The sequence below is a fragment of the Heptranchias perlo genome, chromosome 20 (genome assembly GCF_035084215.1).
Source record: "Heptranchias perlo isolate sHepPer1 chromosome 20, sHepPer1.hap1, whole genome shotgun sequence".
Classification (NCBI taxonomy): domain Eukaryota; kingdom Metazoa; phylum Chordata; class Chondrichthyes; order Hexanchiformes; family Hexanchidae; genus Heptranchias; species Heptranchias perlo.
This window is the reverse complement of record NC_090344.1, coordinates 6,858,779-6,879,005: the sequence shown is the minus strand read 5'-3', so window position 1 is coordinate 6,879,005 and position 20,227 is coordinate 6,858,779. Positions and strand designations below refer to the sequence as shown.

The window sequence follows — 20,227 nt, the reverse complement described above, 5'->3', positions numbered from 1 at the left end:
TGAGTCAGACTGCGCCTGCGCGCTGTGCTCAACTGATTCAGACAGGGCACAATCTGTACCGTGCTGCATGCTGGTTGATGCAGCCGCCATTGATGGTCTTAACATCTTGCCGAGAAGCAAAGACATTGGAAGCAGCGAGAGCGCGTTTGGACCAAGGAAAATAAAAGTAACTGAAATCCCAGCTCTTCGTGCCATTTAAACTGGTACAAACACACAGCGCAGACGCTCCACCACTTTGTTAAACTCCAGAAAATATTTTTTACGGTAACTTTTATTAATTTCGTTTTATAAAATGTTGCAACTGACGGGTTCAATTCAGGTTTATTTTCGAACTGCACCTCAGGATGTCAGCGTCAACACTAATCCCGCCATGGTGATTAAGGAGAGTTCCGGACCAATAGGAGGAGCGGAAATTGACTGGAAGGGTGAGCGGGTGTGGGGTGAGTTGGTCCTCCAATCAATCGGAGTGTGTGAGGGGCGGGAGTTGCGGCACAGAATGGGCGGGTCTCAGCCCAGATGTCCGTCATTGTCTGAAACGTAATTTTTAAAATCTAATTTATCTTAAACTCCAGAAGACGACTTGATCTTTCTGTTGCGTTTTGAAACAGATCAAACCAGATGAGGTGGAGCAAGCATTTCAACATTTGTTAGAAAAACACGTTAATTAAGAACAGCCAACATGGATCATTTGAGATAACTCAAGTCTACTGATAAAGGAATGTCGTGGATATTGTGTGCATTGATTGTGAAAGGGTGTTTGGTAAGATGCCGGACAGGAGGCTTGTTGATAAAATTAATACTGCCCGTATTATCGGGAATGAGGCAGTGTGGATAGGAATTTGTGTAAAGGGCAGAAAACAGAGAGTAGTGGTTAATGGATGTTCTTCAGACTGGAGGGATGTAAACAGTGGTGTGCTCCAGGTTCAGTGTTACCATTGCTCTTCTCAATACAGAGAATGATCTGAGCTTGGATATGTGGGACACAAGGTGAAGATTTCTAGATGACGCCAAAATTGGCACCTTGGACAATTGTGACGTCCACGGGTTAGTAAATGGGGCAGGTGAAATTTAATGCAGAGAAATGTGACGTGATACATTTTGAGAGGAAGAAAAATGAGATGAAATATAAACTAAATGGTCAAAGTTTTAAATTAGAGCAGCAAAGAGACTTAGGGGTGGAAGTTTCTAACTAATGCATTGTCTTATTAATTAACAAGTCTGAGAGTCAGCAACTTTAATACCTCATTAAGAAATATATGAGCAAAATCTCTTGCCTCTACCGTTCCAGAGTAAACATGCAAATCCCCCGTGTAGACGAGATCAGTCCTCTGGATGGAACGACGGACGCCCTGAGCTTGATCTCGGGTGTCTCCAGTCCTAACTGCCCCTTACATCAGTATCCCCTCATTTTTATACCCTGTTGTGATCCATCTCTGTCACAGGAGCTGCAACTTCCCTAATCTGTGGTTTACAAGGACACATTGCTTGGTTCCCAGCAATTACATTTCTTCAGTAGTGTTCTCCTGATCCCTGAACTACCCTGCTTACTGTTAATTAGAATCATAGAATCATAGAAAATTTACGGCACAGAAGGAGGCCATTCGTCCCATCCAGCCTAATCCCACTTTCCAGCACTTGGTCCATAGCTTTTTAGGTCACAGCACTTCAGGTGCCTATCCGGGTACCTTTTAAATGAGTTCAGGGTTTCTGCCTCGACCACCCTTTCAGGCAGTGAGTTCCAGACACCTACCAGCCTCTGGGTGAAAAATGTTTTCCTCAGCTCCTCAATAATCCTACTACCAATCACTTTAAATCTATGCCCTGCCCTTTGTTTATTGACTTCTCTGCTAAGGGAAATCGGTCCTTGCTACCCAGCCTATCACGGCCACACATAATTTTGTACACCTCAATGAAATTACTCCTCAGCCTCCTCTGTTTCAAAGAGAACAATCCCAGCCTATCCAATCTTTCCTCGTGGATAAAATTATCCAGTCCTGGCAACATCCTCGTAAATCTCCCCTGTACCCAATCAAGTGCAATTACACCCTTCCTGTATTGTGATGACCAGAACTGTACACAGTTCTCAAGTTGTGGCCTAACCAGTGTTATATACAGTTCCAGCAAAACCTCCCTGGTCTATGCCGTGGCTAGTAAAGGAAAGAATTCCATATGCCTTGTTAACCACCTTATCTGCCTATCCTGCTACCTTCAGGGATCTGTGGACATGCATTCCAAAGTCCCTCACTTCTTCTACACCGTTCAGTATCCTCCCATTTATTGTGTATTCCCTTGCCTTATTTGCTGGCCCCAAATTCATTACCTCACACTTCTCCGGATTGAATTCCATTTACCACTTTTATGCCCACCTGACCAGTCCATTGATATCTTCCTGCACTCTACAGCTTCCTCCTCACCATCAACCATGCGGCCAATTTTGTATCACCTGCAAACTTCTTGATCAAGCCCCCTACATTTAAGTCCAAATCATTCATATACATCACAAAAAGCAAGGGACCGAGTACTGAGCTCTGCGGAACCCCACTGGAAACAGCCTTCCAGTCAAAAAAACACCCGTCGATCATCACCCTTTTCTTCCTGCCACTGAGCCAATTTTGGATCCAACTTGCAACTCTCCCTTGGATCCCATGGGATTGTACCTTTTTGACCAGTCTGCCATGTGCAATCTTGTCAAAACTCTTGCTAAAATCCATGTAGACTACATCAAATGCATTACCCTCATCGACTCTCCTTGTTACCTCCTCAAAAAATTCAATCAAGTTAGTCAGACACGACCTTCCCATAACAAATCCACGCTGACTGTCCTTGATTACTCCGTGCCTTTCTAAGTGATGGTTTATCATGTCCCTCAGAATTGATTCTTAAACTTGCCCACCACCAAAGTTAGACTAACTGGCCTGTAATTACTCGGTCTGTCCCTCGCTCCCTTTTTAAACAATAGTACAACATTAGCAGTCCTCCAATCCTCCAGCACCACGCCTGTATCCACTGAGAATTGGAAAATGATGGTTAGGGCCTCCGTTATTTCCTCCCTTGCATCTTGTAACACCCTGTGATACATTTCATCCGGCCCTGGTGATTTATCTACTTTCAAAGATGCTAAACCCCTTAATGCTGCTTCTCTCACTAAGTTTATTGCACCCAATATTTCACACACCTTCTCCTTAACTACAATGTCTGCACCATCCCTCTCTTTTGTGAAGACGGAAGCAAAGTATTCATTAAGAACCAGACCTACATCTTCTGCCTCGACACATAGGTTCATTTTTTGGTCTCTAAAAGGCCCTACACTTTCCTTCATTTTCCTCTTGCTCTTAATGTATTCATAAAACATCTTTGGATTTTCCTTGATTTTATTTGCCAATATTTTTTGATGCTCTCTCTTTGGTTTCCTAATTTCCTTTTTAATTTCACCCCTGCACTTTTTATACTCCTCTCGGCTTTCTGTATTATTGAGCTCTCGGTGTCTGACATAAGCTTTCCTTTTCTGGCTTATCTTACCCTGTATGCTACTTAACATCAGGAGATAACATTTCATATTCATTAAATAAGCATCACACATTACAATCTAATCTACTATATTGCTCACTCTGGTTCAGGTTTATATTATGGTTAATAACAGACGAATTCCTGTTCCTTCCCCTTATCGGATTAGAGATTCCAACCAGCCGACTCTGTGGAATGGAATGGCTGATTAGTGTTGCCATGACGACCTGCCTGCAGTCAAGCGCCTGTTTGAGTTTCTAACTCAGATTAAACTTCTCTTTCCCATAATACACATTGCATCAGACATTTAATGTCAATGTATTGTAGCCATGTTATGTTAATATCTCTAAACCTGCAAAGTGTTCAGATACACAAACCTTTAAAAGTGGGAGGTCAAGTTGATAAAGTGGTTGAAAAATACATGTGATCCTCGGTTTTACAAATAGTGGTATAGAGTACAAAAGGACAGAGGCCATGTAAACCTGTACAAGTTATTGGTTAGGCTGCGGTTAGAATATTGTGTCAAGTTTTGGGGATCTTACACTCGGAAGGATGTCAATGCCATGGAGAGAGTGCAGAAATTATTCACTGAAATGTGAAATATCAGTGACGAGAGACTTTAGATATGAGGAGAGATTAGAGAAACTGGGACTCTTTTCATAGGACAAAGAACGGTAAGGGGAGATCTGAGGGAGGTGTTCAAAAATTGATTATGGGCATTGTCTAAATATGTTAGGTACACTCAATGTCTCCCAAGGTCTGTGTACAGGGGAGGAGCAGATGGGTTTATCTTATCATCTTCGGGTTAAATGTTGTTCTCATCGAGGTGAGCACCCAGTGTCAACACTCTCAGGTCAGGTACAGCACGGGTTAGATACAGACTAAAGACCCTCTGCACTGCACCATCAAACACGCCCAGGGCAGGTACAGCACGCGTTACATATAGAGTAAAGCTCCCTCTTCACTGTACCACCAAACCCTCCTCGGGTATGTACAGCACGGGTTAGATACAAAGTAAAGTACCTTCTAAATTGTCCCATCAAACACTCCTGGGCTATGTACAGTACGGGTTAGATACAGAGTAAAGCTCCCTCAGGACTGCCCTATCAATCACACCCAGGATACCTACAGCACAGGTTAGACACAGAGTAATGCTCCCTCTACACTGTTCCATCAAATTCTCCCAAGGCAGGGACAGTACGGGTTAGATAGAGAGTAAAGCTCCCTCTACACTGCCCCGTCAAACACTCTCAGGGCAGGGACAGCCCGGGTTAGATAAAGAGTAAAGCTCCCTCCACACCCTCTATGCTGTCCCATCAAACACACACAGACCATAGTGAGCAGGGTTTCTAGGCACTGCAGTGAAGTCAAAAAGAAATGCCATTCAGCACATCTGGTCCTGTCCTTGTCCCTTTCAAGGTGGAGAACTGGGACATCCTGTCTCAAAACAAATCCCACTTGTTCAAAGTGAGAATCCCAGGGGAAGGGTCAAGATCCAGAGTGTGAAATTTTCTTGCCATTTCTGTCATGACTTGGAAAATATCTGCTGCCTGACACTTTAAATGTTGCTAATCTTTAACTGTAGCTCACAGTGTTCGAACAGTCACTGTTATCATTGGCCTTTTATGTATCTTCTTGCACTCCGTTTCCTGAACAACACCAGCTGATCACAGCTTCGTTTTCTTCAAGTTGAATCCCAGTGTGAAAAAATGCACAATTTCAAAGCTAAGCAACGTGGAAGAAGAGTGCGAGTGGAGATAATTGGCTTGGATCAGTGATCTCTTGAGCATTCAGACATTCATTATCTGAAAGAAGCACGGAGATTATATTTTTGTCTCGATTTATCAGTGTAGAAAAGAAGCAGGGAGTTGAGATCCTTTTGTCCATTCATCCTGCAACATACAAAATCCTTCGCCTCTCAATGCCCAGCATCTTTCTTTCCAACTCCTTGCTCTGCAGGGAAGTCTTGGTTTCATTAATTCTCCGTGTTTGCAACAAACATCTAATTCACCTGGCAGATCTCCTTATCTGCGGATCGATGCACTTGTCTTCGGGTGGGTGCAACAAAGGTTCACTAGATTGATTCCTGGGATAAGAGGGTTGTCCTGTGAGGAGAGATTGAGTAGAATGGGCCAATATTCTCTGCAGTTTACAATAATGAGGTGATCTAATTGAAACATATAAAATTCTTCGAGGGCTTGACAGGGTACATACTGGGATGTTGTTTCCTCACGCTGGAGAGTCTAGAACTAATGGTTATAATCTCAAGATAAGGGGCCGGCCATTTTGTAGAGAGATTTCTTCACTGAGAGGGTTGTGAATCATTGGAATTCTCCACCCCAGAGGCCTGTGGATGCTGAGCCATTGAATAGATTCAAAACTGAGGTAGATAGATTTTTGGACACAAACGAACTCAAGGGATATGGGGATAGGTCGGTAAAGTGGAGTTGAGGTCGAAGATCAGCGATGACCTTGTCGAATGGCGAAGCAGGCTCCAGGGACTGCATGGCCAACTCTTCCTCCTTTCGCTGATATTGGTCCGCTGGAAAAGCAGATCTTGCCAGCTGTTTTAAAACTTTTAGCCTGAACAGGGACTTGAACCCTGGACCCTCAGATCACTACCTGTTTTAAAAGTCTGATGCTCTACCGACTGAGCTATTCAGGCTCGCTGTCAAATTGGTTTCCATCATACAGATTCATGGTAGGACTCAGAATTCTCCTTGTCGCTGTCGAATTTGGGGGAGTATCCCTTTTATCCAATTTTCAGCAACGTGTTGAGGAGAATCCTTGTTTCTGTTGAACATGATGTAAGAAACATGGACAGTGAACTCGTGATTTTGCAATTCTTCTTGATTGTACAAAATGTCTTGTCATTCCTCAGCAGCAATAAAAATAAAACACTTTACCCAATGGCTCAAAAGCTAAACTTGTTCCACACGGGAGCTGGAAAATGCCTCTCGACCTTTCAGCCGATCAACAATTGAAAGCTGAATAATTTCACCCGTTACACCGTGACACCAGGCAGCAGATTTGCCTCCCGAATTTTCCCTCCACACACTTCAAACCGATGAATACCTGCTTCACGGAAAGAAGAATTGTGTTTTGGTTCTTTAGATTTAAACATCTCGTGCCGGCCCCTTTACCATTTCAGTTGTCGCCAATTGCCCCCTCTCCTCTTATGAACAAATAAACTCTCACCTGCTATTGCAAGACGGTCGGCCAGAGGAGCCTCATTGCCCACATGGGGTCATGAAGAAGTCGATGCGTTATGGAACCAGTTGTACCTTGAACTCCAATCAAAAATGTTTAGAAGGTTCAACTACTTTAGATGGAGCTGAAATTCACAACTCCAGCATTTCTCGTGTGTATAATTATTGTAGAAATAACGCGCGCCGACCGATTGCGCCACTGGAGCCGCGCACGGTCTGTGTCACCAGTGCTCCCATCAAACAGCTTCATCCTCGGTCTCTCAATTATCGCTTCGTGATCTTTCCCACACAGAAGCCTCCAACCAAGAGGCGATTCGTTTAACATCCGCAGTGACCTTTAAAAGCCGTGGAATCTGAAACAAAACCCCAGACGATAAGAACTTTTAATTATATTATTATTATTAACTTAAGGACAATTATTTTGATGCTACTTTGTGGATTTGGGGAAATTGGGAGCTGAAACTAAGAAACTCTCTCTGGGCTGTCGGTGATTGAAGAGATGGGCGTTATTTCATTTGGAAACCGAGACTCGGAACTTTCTGATGGAGAAGTTTGACAGAAGATTGTGGTTAGTGGCAGTTGCCGGGGAGATCTGGAGGAGAGGGAGAAATGTCAAAGTCACAGCTGTGACAGCTCAAGTGCTCTGCTTATCTGTCATATTTAGAAAGTAATGTAAAATACAGGACAAACCAGTTCGGTGTGGTTATTACTAAAAGTCCCGGGTTCAAAGACGGATTTGTGAAGAGGGAACGGATTTAAACGCCAGACCGAAATCATTCCCCATGAATCTGAAGCGTCTTGGGGAAAACGGCAGTGCGAACTGTTATGTTCGTGTCATGACTTGAAAGACCCTCCAATTACCGACAGTATCTTTGAACGAGTTGTGCAGCCAAACCGCGATAGAAGCCGCTTTGCATTCGTCAAACGTGTAGGTGACGATATTGGGGTTGATAAGGGTCGATTTCAATTATTTGAAATCTCACCATGTAACCGGAAGATTGATGGCAGAATCGAGTTTTTCCTGTAAGTCCTGAATTGAAGGTAAAGGCGCAACAAGCAGGTCGGAGAAATGAAGAGCAGAAAATGTGGATGAAACTTGCACGAGTGAAAATCCCTGTATGTTGGAAGACTCAGTCCCCAGTGGTGGAGAGGATTGGGATTTCAAGCTGTTTCACAGCTCACACACACACCATTGGCTCATTTAATCACCTTCAACAACTCGATTACATCATCACTTAATCTTCTATACACAAGGAAATACAAACCTTCTCTGTGCAACCTGTCCGACATAACTTAACTATTTTAGCCGCGGTATCATTCTGGTGAATCTGCGCTGCACCCCCTCCAAGGCCAATATATCCTCCCTGAGGTGTGGTGCTCAGAACTGAATGCAGTACTCGAAATGTGGTCTCAGCAGAGTTTATATAACTGGAACATAACTTACACCCCTTTGAATTCCAACTCCCTTAAGATAAAGGCCAACATTCCATTCGCCTTTTGGGTTATTTTTTTAAATGTCCACTGACTTTTAGTGATTTCTGCACTTGGACCCTTAAACATCTTTCCTCCTACACAGTTCCTAGCTTCGAACCAGTTGGAAAACATTCTAACCAATCTTGCTTCGGTCCAAAGTTCATACTTCCCCATATTGAAAGATTGAACAGACTGGGGCTCTTTTCCATCGGAAAGAGAAGGCTGAGGGGTGACCTGATATGGGACTGCAAGATTATGCAAGGGTTTGATAGGTCAGATGCAGAACAGGTGTTTGAACTTTTGGTGGTGATGATTGCAAAACTTGGGGCCATAAATAAAAGATAGTCACTAAATAATTCAATATGGCATTCAAGAGAACCAGATATACCCAGAGACTCGTTAGAATGTGCAACTCGCTACATCAAGAAGTAGTTAAGACGAATAGCATGGATGCGTTTACGGGGAAGCTAGATAAACACATGGAGGAGAAAGGAATAAAGGAATAAAAGGGTTTGCTCATAAGGTTAGATGAAGAGGGGTTGGAGGAGGTTCGTCTGCAGCATAAACACCGGCAGAGTCTAGTTGGGCCGAATTGTCTGTTTCTGAGATGTACATTCTATGTAATTCTATGTAAGCTCCATCTGCCACAGTTTCACCAACTCACTTAATCTATCAATTTCCCTTATAACTTTATGCTCCGACCTGCACCACTCACTGTGCCTCCTAACTTGGTGCCGTCGACAAACTTGGATATACGGCTCTCATTCATTCATCTACGTCATTTATCCATATAGTAAAAAGCTGATGCCTCGGTTCAGATCCCTGGGGGACACCACTAATCACATCCTGTCAATTTGAGCGCAAATCCATTATCTCTACTCTCTGTCTCCTACCTCCCAACCAACTCCCTACCCATGTCAATGGGTTGTTTTAATTTCCATGTGCTCCCATTTGTGTTAACAGTCTCTTATGTGGCACCTTATCGAATGCCTCTGGAAGTCAATACACATAAACACCCAGAGACACTCCATTATCTACCACGTTATTATATCTTCAAAAAGTTCAACTAGTTTCGTTGGACTTGACTTCGTCTTTACAAATCCATGCTGGCTCTCTCTGATCAATTCCTGTGTATCCAAGTGCTCAGTCATTCTTTCCCTCGTAACACAGACTGGTAACTTCCCCACAACAGACGCCAGAATAATAGGTCTGTAATTTTCTATTTTATCTCTCCTCCCCTTCCTAAATAATGGAGTGACATTGCTAATTTTTCAATCCATGGAACAATTCCTGATTCAAGAGAGTTTTGAACGATCATGACTGAAGCATGTACAATTTCCTCACCTACTCCTTTTAATTCCTTGGGATGGGAACCATCAGGCCCTGGAGATTTGTTCATCTTTAGTCCAATTACTTTCTCCATTACCATTATTTTACTTGCACTGAATCCCCTTGATTTAATTTCAGTTTTCCTCGTGTCTCTGGGATATTATCCTCATCCTTTTCTGTGAGTATTTAGCAAGTCTGCCATTTCCTGAATTTCAATTAAAATATCCCCCCCATCCGTCTTTCAAGGGCCCATATTACTCTAAGTCACCCTTCTTTCTCTTTTTACACTGTAAATGCCGTGAGAGTTGTCCGTATTTTCCTTCACAAGTTTTTCTCGTTTTCCCTTTTTGCACCTCTTAAGAGTTTTTTTTAAATTTCAGCACCACGATAAACAACACTTCGCTGTGAAATTTGCTTCATTCGTTCTTCAGTGTCAGAGCGAGAATTGTCTGATCCTCTAAATTATTTAATGTAACAAACAAACACAAGCAAACATATCCATCCGTGTATCAACGCACTGATGGACACACACAGATAAACACAGACTGAAACGCAGGCATTATCGGGATTCACAGGGAAACGGGCAACCGAAATGGACAAAGATGGAACAGTCTGAACCCCTCACAGAATGTGACGTGTGGCTGATAGATATTAATGAGAGGAGGTGAAAACCACAGCCAGGAATTTGCTCCGTGGCTTAGTTGGTTAAAGCGCTTGTCTGATAAACAGGAGATTCTGGGTTCAACTCTCAGCGGCGCCTTTATGTAATTTATGATGTTGAGTGAATCTGTCATGCGAAAATAGACAGTGTGGTGTTTGTCCTTGTTCAGAGAGCCAACACAGAATTGATCAAAATGTTTCTTCAAAAATGCCCTTTCAATTTTCAGATCGACCTCTCATGGAATGTGACCGTCGCACGTCAATGAAAGGATACGTTCTTGTCTCTGGGCTGGTTGAGGTCGGGGGATAATTCTCGATTCGAGAGTCGAAGCCCGAATTTAACCCGGGACTTTTGATCTTGACCTGCGGTTCAAACTTTTGCAAAGAGGGGAAAGAAGTCCCCAGATCACTCCACTTGAATCTCAAGCACCTTCGGAAGAAGTTCAGTTCAAACAATCAGGACTTTAAAGGCACCTCAATGACCTGCACTTTCATTGAACGAGCTTTGCTTACAATTGCATTCGACCTTGAAACCGCTCTGGGCTTTCATCTCACTGAAGCAGAGTGTGGCCGCTTTGTATCTGTGATCATGTCAGTGACGAGGATCGCTTTGATATTGGTCGCTTACAAATTTTAAAATTTCACCAAGCATCGGGGAAAAGAAACCGAGAATCGAATTGTCCCTGCAAGTGATGAATTGAAGGGATTGGTGCTCCAAGCAGATCTGGAAAATGCGCAGTGCGGTCGATCAGGAGTTCCAAATCCACCCTCTCGCCACTCAGCGATCATATTAACTGAGCTTTACTCTGGCCCAGTGTCACCGCGCTGAAATCGAGTATTTATCCGGCACGTTTCTCTTAACTTCATAGTTGCTGATTTAAGAGTGAAGACCGGCTCGTTGGATTTTCACTCCTGCAAGCTTCAATCATTCATTTTGGACTGACAGTAGACAAATGTTATATTGGTCACTGCAACCTCAAAGGTTAGCTGAGTGAATTATTGGTTCAGTCGGTAAATTCTTCACCTGTCTCGTGGTGCTATCGTTTGACGCGAAGGTTTGATGGTTTGAGCCCTAATTTTATTTTCCCTAAGGATTCATCACCTCAAAGTTCCAGGGTTTCAATGTGTGTTTTGTCTGCAAGAAAATGTACCGTGATGATTGCCGGCTGAGCAGGGCTGATATTCCACCATTTACCCTGCGGTCGGAGAGCAGGCACATCAATCATATAAAGGAATGGAACATTGGCTTCACGGAAATCACAATTCATAACCCATTTATTTTAAGCGGGTTTATTTTAAATGAGTTAACGCCTGCCTTAAATGGTCGACTCAGGACTGTCAGACAAAGAGCTTAAATCTTCAGAGAATAATTACCACAGTCATTTTTAGACTGGATGCCGCACGGCCACTTTGCTATCAGTGAACAGAGCCAAGAAAGACCAAAGTGCCGTTTGCCCCTCTCAGTGTGGCCCTGAAGGACTGTGTCCAGGTTGAAGTTCTGTTCCCATCGGACGATCCTGCCCCCAGATTGTCCTTTCTGAGCTCCAGTCAGGTGATGCTAAACACTCAGGTGGGAAAGACCAAAATCTACAACAAGAAGTTTAAAACAAAGCTGATTTATTCAACAGATATCCAGAAAATTAAACTCCAGCCCAGTTATAGGGGTTATTAACATCAGAAGAAACAAACCCGAAATGTCAGAATGAAAATGGTTCAGTTCTGGATGGGATTAACAGCAGAATCCAACTCCTGCAGTCACTTTTGAACTCCCTGGTGTCTCAGCACGTGTGATGACTGAGTGAATCCCTTCCCACACACGGAATCATGGTATCATAGAAAATTACAGAACAGAAGGAAGCCATTCGGCCTATCGTGTCTGTGCCGGCCGAAAAAGAGCTATCCAACTTAATCCTACTTTCCAACACTTGGTCCATAGCCCTGTAGATTACGGCACTTCAAATGCACATCCAAGTACTTTTTAAATGAGTTGAGGTTTTCTGCCTCGACCACCCATTCAGGCAGTGAGTTCCAGACCCCTAACAACATGTCCGCTTTTGTGTATCCTGTTACTTTTTCACTGCTATCCGGAAGTCCATAAACAACTCCCACCAAAGTCTTGTATTCCATTCTGTTACTCATTTCTACGCAAAGCCTTTCTACTGCGTGCTCACCTTTACTGATATCTCTTCTTTCCAATGCAGTAATGGTATCCCTCATCAATATCGCTACTCCACCGCCTTTTCCAATGTCCCTATCCTTTCCAAACGGCTTATAACTTGAAATATTTATCTCAGTCATGCCCAGTTTGTCGTCAGGTCTCAGTGATGAGCACTACGTCATGCACTATAAGCTTAATTTACGCTTCTAATTCACTTGTTTTATTTCTTATGCTACGTACATTAGTGTATAGAACATTTAATTGGGCATTGGAACTTGTCCGACCTTTATGCCCTGATGTTGTGTTTAACATACTTGGTAAATAAGGTTGGTGAGCTGCAGACACAAGTGGTAACATGGGATTATGTTATAGTGTCAACAATGGAGACCTGGCTCAAACAAGCGGAGGAGTGGCCACTTAGATATTCCAGGCTACAACGTATTCAGGAAAGGCAGGGGAAAAAAGGAGGGGGGGCGGGGCTAGAGGGGAGCAGGCACTATTGATCAAAAATACTGTGACAGCGGTAGAAAGGGTTGACATGCTTAAGGGTTCAAAGGCAGAATCTATTTGTTTAGAATTAAGGAACAATTGAGGAGCTATTACGCTGCTGGATGCATTCTATAGGGGGACCAAATAGTGGGAAGGAGATCGAGGAGCAAATTGGCAGGTAAATTGGAGAAAGATGCAATAATTTTAGAGTAGTGATAAAAGGGAACTTCATTTATCAGAATATAGACTGCGAAATAGCAGTGAAAAAGTCAAAGAGGGCGAGCAATTCCTGAAATGTGTACAAGAGAAATTTCTTAATCCGTATGTTTTCAGCCCAACGAGGAAGGAAGCAGTGTTGGATTTATTTAGGGGAAAGAAATGGGGCAAGTGGAGCATGATTCTCTGGGGGAGCATTTGCAGCAGGTTTAGTGTAGTTATGGAAAATGCAAGGAAAAATCAGGTATGAAAATACTCAACTGGGAAGAGCGAATTTCAGCGAGTTGAAAAGTGATCGGGTCCAGGTGGATTGGAATCAAAAATTGACAGGTAAAACAGTAAATGAGCAATGGGAGGCTTTGAGTGAGGAGATAGTTCGGGTACAGACTGGATACATTCTTACTCGAGGAAAGGTTGGGCATGGAAAACTAGAGCTCCCAGGATGACAACAGAGTATTTGAGACAACATTTTGTACCTTCTGACGACCAATGTCCGGACAGGTGTGCCCGCGGTTATCAACCACAACCTCGTCACCTCCACGCTGACAGATAAAAAGCGGCCACATTCTGCTTCAGTGAGATGAAATCCGAGAGCGGTTTCAAGGTCAATTGCAATTGCAAGCAGAATGCATTCAGAGGGCGTGAGATCATTGAGATACCTCCAAACACCCTGCCAGTTTGAACAGCAGCTCAAGATCAAAAGTCTGGGTGGGAAAATGAGGACTCATCCGGGATTTGAACTCGGGATTTTTCACATACTTTTAACAACAAACCCGAAGCGAGAATCATACCCCTCGACCAACGAGTCCGCTGAAAAATAAAAGCAACAAGTAGTAGTTTCTGAGTATCAGCGGCAACATTCCCCAAATCTCCCTGAAAGTACCGGAAACAAAAATGTGTCCGTACATTAGTGAAGAATCATAAAGCCAATTTCTTCACTGTTGTGTTTTGTTTAGGTCTCCTGACGCTCATAAAGATGATTGGGGACAGTTGATGAGTTATGGGTGTGAGGGCGCAGAAACTCCGGTGTGAGGGTGCAGATACACCGGTGTGAGGGCGCAGAAACTCCGGTGTGAGGGCGCACAAACTCCGGTGTGAGGGCGCACAAACTCCGGTGTGAGGGCGCAGATACTCCGGTGTGAGAGCGCAGATACTCCGGTGTGAGGGTGCAGATACTCCGGTGTGAGGGCGCAGAAACTCCGGTGTGAGGGCGCCGATACTCCGGTGTGAGGGCGCCGATACTCCGGTGTGAGGGCGCACAAACTCCGGTGTGAGGGCGCAGATACTCCGGTGTGAGGGCGCAGATACTCCGGTGTGAGGGCGCACAAACTCCGGTGTGAGGGCGCAGATACTCCGGTGTGAGGGCGCAGATACTCCGGTATGAGGGCGCAGATACTCCGGTGTGAGGGCGCAGATACTCCGGTGTGAGGGCGCAGATACTCGGGTGGAAGGGTGCAAATACTCGGATTTAAGGGTGCAGATACTCGGATGCAGGGATTTGTTGCCGCGACTGAAATGCGGCTTAGAACTGTTGTTATTATCCAAGGCAGCGCTGCAGGATCCTTTCATGATCTCTCACAAATCAACTGAAAGCCATCGGAATGTGAATACAATTTTGCGTTTCCAAAATAAAAGGGAGTGACATTCATTGTGGAAACAGTCTGGCGTCACTCACTGCAGAAATATCCATGTCAGAGTGAAGCGGCTCTCCTGCAACCTTCGGACCTTGTCTGTCAAGAAGAATTCAGATTTCGGCGAAGCCAATCACAGGTGAAATGATGGAAGATCGGCCGTGCTCAGCTGGCCATCGAAACCGGGCATTTGTTTTGCAGCCAAAACAAACATCAGAAACCAGGAAATGCGATACCATGAAGATAAAAGTTTCCCGACCGTCCCTGGGTGGGATCGAACCACCAACCTTTTGGTTAACAGCCGAACGCGCTAACCGATTGCGCCACAGAGACAGCACACATTTGCTGATGAACTCCTGATTCAACGAGCTAAAAATTCAGGTTGCACCGATCAAAATAAATTCTCTCTACTATCAGTTTACTTTTCCAAAATAAAGTGTGTGAAGTTTGCACGAGTGAAAATCTGTGCTCTATTATTCCTGAACATTAAACTCACCTTGCCATTAAACACCTGGATGTTGGAAGACTCGTCCCTCGTGGTCGAGAGGATTGATTTCTCGAGCTGTGATTCGCCATTCTCTATTCCAGTAATATTCAGGTTTGCTGAAAATGAGATGAGATGAAATGAGCAGGTCCGACGAGCAGGTCTGTGACACGACTCGGTGTTTACAAAGATGTCTCTTGCACTTACAGTGAAGCGGACGGCACTTTTCACTCTTAAACCAGTAACCATGATGTTCAGAAAAAGTGTGGCCGAGACATCCGCGATTTCAGCGCGGTAACACTGGGTCAGAGTAAAGTTCAGTTCATGCGATTGCCGAGTGGCGAGAAGGTGGATTTGGAACTCCTGTGCGGCTGCACTGCGAGTTGTCCAGATCTGCTTGGAGCGATATTCACTTCAATTCATCACTGACAGGGACAATTTGATTCCAAGATTATTTTTCTCTGCTGCTTGGTGAGATTTCAAAATTTGTAAACGACCCACACCGACCCCAAACACGTCACTTCCACTCTGACAGATGTAACGCGGTCACACTCTTCACTTCGGTGAGATGAAAGCCGGGAGCGATTTCACGGTCGAATGCAATGGCGAACAAAACTCATTCCAAGAAAGTGCAGGTCATTGAGGTGCCTTTAAATTCCTGATTGTTTGCACTGAACGTCTTCCCAAAGCGTTTAAGATTCACGTGGAGCGATTTGGGGACTTATTTTCCATCTTTGCAAAAGTTTCAACCGCAGGTCAAAATCAAAGTCGAGGGCGGAATGAGACGCCTTCCTGAAATTTGAGAACCAGGGAAGCAGACTTCAGAGCAAGGTTCTGTTTATTGAGAAAAAGCAGATACAATATTCATCCCGGAACGATCCAGAATCTGATCAGCTCGAAAAGTAACGGGTACCCCGTGATTTGAACACGCAGCCTTCTGGTGACGCAATAAGTCATGAAGATTGAAGCAGGAAGTTGAAAAGTGGGAATTGATAGATTCAGTGAGTGGGCAAAACTGCGGCAAATATAATTCAATGGGGGGTGAGCGAGATCATCCAATTTAAATCTAAGAAAGATAAATCAGAATGTTTTCTAAATGGTAAGAAACTAGGAACTGTGGAGGAGCAGAGAGATTTAGGAGTCCAAGTGCAGAAAGCGCTACCAACTAGCGTACAGGTACAGAAATTAATTAAAATGTCTAATGGACCGTCAGTACGGCCGGTTAACTCAGTTGCTTCAAGTGTGTTATAACGCCTTAATCACGGATTCGATTCTTATAATTTACTTTATTTATTTTGGCTTTTTATAACTTTTAAAATCGAAGCTTACAAAAAAATATATAAAGACAGATTCGAGGGGACAGTTTTTTGAATAACATCCATTCTCACTTTGCCCCTGGACCGGAGAAACGCGTCTTTCTTTTTATTCGGGTTTTTTTAGCAACTGACCCTGTGGTGCAATGGCGAGTGTGTTGGACTTCTACTTGTTTTGTTTGATAAGCCATTCAAAGGCTGTGGATTCGAGTTGCAACGGCGTTGGATTTTAGTTCGGGAGCTGGGAAGTGAAATTTTGCAGCAAAACCGCAACAGGATCATTAATGTCCGTCAAGGATTTGAAACTGCCCCCGACACTTCATCTTACACAAGTGGCTCCAGTCCCACCCGAATTCGTGATTCTTAAACCACTCTGAGCTGGATTGGCGAAACTCTCTCAAGAAGGAGACTCAACATCTGCTCAGACCGAAAGTCAATCTGCTCGACTTCCGGCTCTGTCAGACGACATGTTCCTTCAGACAGGTTTCTAACTGGACACATGCATCCTGCTGCCGTGGCAGCATTGGTGCTTGAGGGGTAGAATTCTTGCTTGCAGTCATTCTATTCCTGTAAAACTAGCTCCTGAAGTGCAGGATGGAAAGTATCCTGGCTGAGCGGCCTCTGGCGCTGGTTTACAGCTCCAGTTAAATCCCACGATTTGAAGATGGATCAAAGTCATAGTTTGTGTCTCTAAAACCGCAGCCTCCCTCCTGTAAACAAGTAATACTAAACATCTCATCTGCTCTTGCAACCGCATAGTCCGGAGGAACCACATGGCAATTCAGATAATTAAATGAATTTTGGAACACATCAATTGTACCTTCAACTCCGGTCGAAATGTTCACAAACAAAAGGTTTGTTTGATCTTACTGAGATTCGAATTAAAAACCCCGGCATTTCCTGAGCCTGTAACTCAAATAAGGACTGATTGCGCCGCGAGAGCCCAGTCACTCTGATCACCTGTCCCACTCTGCTGGAAAGAATCTGAAGGTGAGATTTCCTTACCTGTGGAAACGTGTCCAGTCACTGTGATGAAACTAATATCTGCACTTTCACTTTCAGCTTCTTTCACATCCTCTGCTCCATTGCACTGCAATCGGGATTTCTGTGAACAGGTCAAAATGGATATTTGCAGAAATTCTGTCAGTGGTAAAATTAGAATCGAGAAACGCACCAAACATTGAAACCAGCGATTTAAACCACGAGCTCACAGTTCCACAAAACAAGGCCTGTCTTTAAAGGTCTGTTTAATGATCGAATAAATTAATTGAAGCCATTTGACCGCATTTGCCTCGTGCTGGGGTTGTTCGCCTTAGAGTAGAGAAGGTTCAGAGGAGATTTGATTGAAGTGTTCAAAGTCATGAAGAGTTTAGATAAAGTAAACAAAGAGAAGCTGTTTTAATTGGCGGAATGGTCGGGAACCAGAGGACACAGATTTGAGGTGATTGCAAAAGAACAAAAGGCGATATGAGGAAAAACTTAATTACGCAGCGAGTAGTTCTGATCTGGAATGCGCTGCTTGAAAGGGTGGTGGAATCAGATTCAATCGTGACTTAAAAAAGGAATTTCAAGGGGAAAAATACAGAGCACCGGGAAAGGTCCGGGGAATGGGACTAATTGGATGGCTCTTATAAAAAGCCGCCACGGGCTCGATGAGCCGAATAGCCTCCTTCTGTGCTGCAACCATTCTATGATTCGATGGACAGAAGCGGTCTGAATGAATGGGCGATCGGTTGTGGGGAGCAGGGAAATTTTCGACTGGTTGTCCGGTTGTGTTACTGACGGCTCCTTGTTCTCGGATTATGGTTTTCATTTTGGCCGTTTCACTGTTTGATATGTGAGAGGTCCCCAGTTCAAATCCCAGAACCCTCCTGTTTCACTATTTCCAGTGAGGATTCACTCATTTCTTTCTCACATCTTTTCAGCGTTGCAGAAAGCAGGATTGATTTAATTCTCGAGCATATTTGAGGACAAGGGGTCGGAATGCAGCCGGTTTATCGACGCAACACACATGGAGAAAGTAAAATGTCTCACGGCGGTTTGCAGATTGAAACTGAAGGTGAATTTATCCCAATTCAGGCGATCTCAGAGGTGCAGAATAAAAATGCTCCTTAATTGGTCGGGAAAACGAACCCTGTTCCCTCGCGTGGTAAGTGCAAATTCTACCAGTGAAACAGCAACGTTTGCATGGAATCGGGCTCTCTGTGTCCAGTTGGAAACCTGTTTGAAACAACATATAATTTCACAAATCTCCTCTGAGAACCTTGCACATTCTGATTTACAGCCCTGCATTGCCAGCACTCGCTGCTTGTGATGGCCGAATGGTTAAGCCGTTACATCTAAAACTCGACAGGGTCTTTCGGTGAAACATTGGAATCCTGCTCACGGCGCTATTATTTACAGTTTTGTTCAATGCTCAAATAAATATGAACTGGAGATAACGGACCGCATTTCCTTCTCTCAGAGAGATCCTCCACCGCGGCAGAGCCTTTTAATTGGGAGCCCAATGGTCTCTTGCAAAACTTCAAGGTGCTTGAAGGAAACTTCACAATAATCCACAACTGGAGTATTGTGTCCAATTCTGGGCACCGCACTTTAGGAAGGATGTGAAGGCCTTAGAGGTGGCGCAGAAAAGATTTACTGGAACGGTTTCAGGGATGAGGGACTTCAGTTACGTGGATAGACTGGAGAAGCTGGTCTTATTCTCCTTTGGGCAGGAAGGTTGAGAGGAGATTTGATAGAAGTGTTCAAAATCATGACGGGTTTAGATAAAGTAAATAAAGAGAAACTGCTCCCGTTGGCGGAAGAGTCGAGAACGAGAGGGCACAGATTTACGGTGGTTGACAAAAGAACCAAAGGCGATATAAGGAAAAATGTTTTAAATCAGCGAGTAGTTATAATCTGGAATGCATCGCCTGAAAGGGTGGTGGAAGCAGATTTAATCGTGACTCTCTAAAAGGAATTGGATAAGTATTTGAAGGAAAAATATGAGCGGGTCTCCAGGGAAAGAACGGGGGAATGTGACGAACTGGATTGCTCTTAAAGAGAGCCGGGGAAGGCTCAATGGACCGAATGGCCTCCTTCTGTGCAGTAACGATTCTATGAATGTATGATTCCATCTCTCTCAAGCTTCATTTCAAATTCTGCTAACTTGATAATCAAGCTTTTTTTCTATACTTAGATCTCACTTTCTCTCCCTGTCTCTGTCCCTCTCTGTTTTCCCCTGATGGACTTCCCAGGCTTCGTTGAACGGCCAAAGCTCATCGAACCTGCCACACCAGCAGAGAACGGTAAAGATCGAAAGACTGAGACGGTAGGAAAAGTAAAGGACCAACCCAGATGATGAATTCGTAGCCAATGTCCACATATTGATGTCTCTTCGTCCTCATAGTGAAAACATCAGTCCTTTTAGCCAAGTATAAAAACAAAGTCTTGTATTTATAAAGCGCTTTTCACGACCTCAAGACTTCCCAAAGTGCTTTACAGCCAATGAAGTATTTTTGAAGTGTGGTCACTGTTATACTTGTGGGAGAGTGGATAATCTGCGGATGCCGAGACAGACAACAATGTAGCTTTAGAGCAATTAATTCTGCAAAGTCTCACTTGATATTACAACTCGCACATTCGAAACAAATGTGGTAAAGGGAGGCTAATATTGTTGATATGAAATATTTAATGTACGTCTTCACATTGCCGCACATCGGAATAGAAAAAGTGATCGGATGGACAGAATGGTGGCCGATCGGCTGTGGGTGGCACAG

At 44.0% G+C, this 20,227-nt stretch overlaps 2 non-coding genes across 2 annotated transcripts; both read right to left on the bottom strand.

Moving 5' to 3' along the window:
• Nucleotides 1-6,084: 6,084 nt before the first annotated feature.
• trnak-uuu (transfer RNA lysine (anticodon UUU)) lies at nucleotides 6,085-6,169 on the bottom strand. Its single transcript is given in 2 exon segments — nucleotides 6,085-6,120; nucleotides 6,133-6,169. It is a non-coding gene; the product is annotated as a tRNA-Lys (tRNA).
• An 8,759-nt stretch (nucleotides 6,170-14,928) lies between these two features.
• trnan-guu (transfer RNA asparagine (anticodon GUU)) lies at nucleotides 14,929-15,002 on the bottom strand. The gene has a single exon. It is a non-coding gene; the product is annotated as a tRNA-Asn (tRNA).
• Nucleotides 15,003-20,227: the final 5,225 nt, after the last annotated feature.